This window comes from Equus quagga, chromosome 4, assembly GCF_021613505.1.
Source record: "Equus quagga isolate Etosha38 chromosome 4, UCLA_HA_Equagga_1.0, whole genome shotgun sequence".
NCBI lineage: Eukaryota > Metazoa > Chordata > Mammalia > Perissodactyla > Equidae > Equus > Equus quagga.
The window spans coordinates 62,185,403-62,188,368 of NC_060270.1; the positions used below are offsets into that span (position 1 = coordinate 62,185,403).

The following is a 2,966-nucleotide window of genomic DNA, read 5'->3' on the forward strand; positions in this document are numbered from 1 at the left end:
GCCGCCGCCGCCGCCGCCGCCGCGGCCCGCTCCCCTGCTCCGCGCCCGGCCCGCCTCTCCGCAGCCCGCGCGCCCCGCCGACGCTGCGCAGCCGCCGCGCAGCCAACCTCACTTCCGCCCGGGACGCGCCGCCGCGGAGGCGCGCCGGGCACGTGACTCGACGGCGCCGTCGGCCTGGGGGCGGGGGAGGCGGCGTGCGCGCTCCCGCCGGCGACCGAGAGGACCCCGGATGGAGAGGCGGCGCGCGGCGGTCCGTCGGCCCTTTGGAATAAGCTGCCCTGGGAGGGTTTCCTCCTTGCAGTTCCTGCTCTCGCGCTAATGCGGTGCGGGAAGAGGAACAGGTGGGAACCTGGTTGTAGCGCTTTACTAACTTCTACGAGAAGAAATGCACTTGGTTTCGGGTTTTAGAGCAGCCACCGCCCGGCAGGCGCCTTTGTGTCGGTGCAGGCGCACCCCTGGCCGCGGGGCCCGGCCGCGGCCGCCGGCGGGAGGCTAAGACCCTGGAGCCCGGCGGGCCGGGCTGCGCCGGAGCGCGGCTTGGCCACGCGGGGACCGCGGTGACTGCGGCGTGGCCGAGCGCTCCGCTCCGCAGACACGGCTGTCCGTGCTGGGCGGTCGTTACGTCCTTTTAATACTTACAATGAGCCATTTTACAAATGAGGAAGTTAAGGCACAAAGAGGCTGACAAACTTCAAGAACACGCAACTACTAGGAAGCCGACCCAGGATTCACAGCCAAAGTCTGGCTTCTGAGTGCTTGCGCTTAAAGAGAAAGTTCTGGCTTTCAGCTTTCCCAGAACTGCTCCCGCTGTCTCTGTAACATCAGTAGGACCCACAAGTTCCCTGCCTGAGCTGAGAGCCAGCAGGTGTGCCTCGGAGAGAGGTAGTGGCATCCCACGGTGCAGGTGGGACGCGCAGTCTACGGCCCGGAGAGCAGGACAGCTGAGGGGGCCTGGACAAGGCGAAGAGACCCCCAGCAGCCCCCCTTTCCCTGAGCAAGCAGGAGACAGCCGGATGTCCGTCCGGGAACATCAGTTACAGTTCCCAAACACTCTACTTGGTATCTGTAAGACTTCAGTGTAAGTTAAAAGAGTTGCAAAGGACGTGATTTCTGGCACGCTGTAAATGTTGATAGTTTTAGATAAAACTGGGTGTTACTCTTTAAAACATATCCGTTGGAATATAGATACCATGGTAATTTGATTCTCACTATTTTCCATTTAAAAAAATATGTAAGTTCTATAACAGTACAAAATGTCATTGTTCCTTTTCCTCCTTGAAGTCCTGCTTCTGTTGTCCCGTTGCCCCAACAGACTATTACCTTACTATATTTGTGTGTTGAGTGTCTTTTTTGGGTTTTTTGATCACTTGTATCTATCAGGATAGCTAGGAAATGCTGCAGTAGCAACAAGCCCAAAAGCTCGGTGTCTACACGTAACAAGTTTATTTCTTACTTAAGCATCAGATCCAAAGCAGGTGAGATCATTTAAAAAACTACACAAAAAATAAGACAATTCAGTAACAAGCAATAATCAAAATGAAAAAAAAAAAAGGATAGCTATCATGTATCTTAAAGAAGATATAATGGAAGAAAAGATCCATTTTATGCAAGATTACTTATAGGAAAAAGGAACAAGTATATAAATACAACAATATAATACCCAACAATAATGTTTTATAAGAGTTGTGCAACATCTACATGAATAAAATTTTAAATAACTACCAAAAGGACACTTAAACACATGGAGAAAAATACCATATTCTTGGATAAGTAGATTTAACATCAGAAAGATGTCAATCTCCGTTAAGAAATGTATGAATTTAATACAATTCCTGTAAAACACCAATAATTATTTTTAACTAAAGTGATAATTTACATATGGGGGAAAAATCCACAAGAAAAATCAAAAGCAAGAATATCTGCCAGGAAAACTTTGAAAATAAAGAGTAATAGGGAGGGGCTGCTAGACCTGATAGTGAGCCTCGTAATCTCAAGTTTGTGTGCCCGGTGAGCAGCAAGCCAGTCACTGAGACACCTGTGCTTGGACTAGAGAAAGATTTATTCGAATTGGCCAAAACAAGAAGGCGGGAGATAAGTCCTCTCAAATCTTTCCTTAACAGAAGAAGAAAGCTGGGGCTGAGGGGGAGGTTATAAAGCTAAGGGGATCGGAAGGACGAGTTTCTCAGAAACACAGGGGAAATCCATGTTTCTTTCACTCTAGATAAGCCCTTGGGCAATCAGACTTCTCTGCGTCAACCGCAGCTGGGGCCTGGTTATCTGGTCATCTGATTGTAACTTCCTTGAAGGTATTATTTTTCTTTTGCCAAACAAGCTCATAAATCCTTATGACTCTTCAATCACCTCTCAGGTTAAACAAGAAAACAGCAAATTAACAAGATTAACTTCTTTTTATCCATTGTGTTGGAAACAAGATCAAACAGTAATCACATTCTTATTGAATATTTACAGTAACCCTCAGGTGCCCAGCTTTAGACCTACCAGGTAAGAAAACATGTTTAAAATCCTCCATCAATAAAGCAGTGTGTTAGGGCCAGCCCGCTGGCTCAGCGGTTAAGTGTGCACATTCCGATTTGGGGCCCAGAGTCTGCAGGTTCGCATCCCAGGTGCGCACCTATGCACTGTTTGTCAAGCCATGCTGTGGCAGGCACCCCACATATAAAGTAGAGGAAGATGGGCACGGATGTTAGCTCAGGGCCAGTCTTCCTCAGCAAAAAGAGAAGGATTGGTGGCAGATGTTAGCTCAGAGCTAATCTTCCTCAAAAAAATAAATAAATAAAACAAAGCAGTGTGTCACTGAAGCATGAATAGACAGACCATGGAAATATAACAGAAAATCCAGAAATATACCCAAATAATTTTGGGAAGTTGATATCTTATCAAAGTTGCATCTCAAAACATTGGGGATAAAGATGGACTGTTCAATAAATGGTATTGAGGCAAAAATA

At 47.7% G+C, this 2,966-nt stretch overlaps 1 protein-coding gene across 2 annotated transcripts in view; it reads right to left on the reverse strand.

Annotated features, from left to right (window-relative positions):
* FAM168B (family with sequence similarity 168 member B) overlaps positions 1-42 on the reverse strand; it is a 43,787-nt gene extending 43,745 nt beyond the window's left edge. Inside the window, exon 1 of one of the 2 annotated variants that reach the window (XM_046658669.1) lies at positions 6-42. The gene's annotated coding sequence lies outside the window, so the exon portion shown is untranslated. Of the gene's footprint in view, positions 1-2 lie in introns of both variants that reach the window. The other variant, XM_046658670.1, reaches the window with a different exon arrangement.
* Positions 43-2,966: the final 2,924 nt, after the last annotated feature.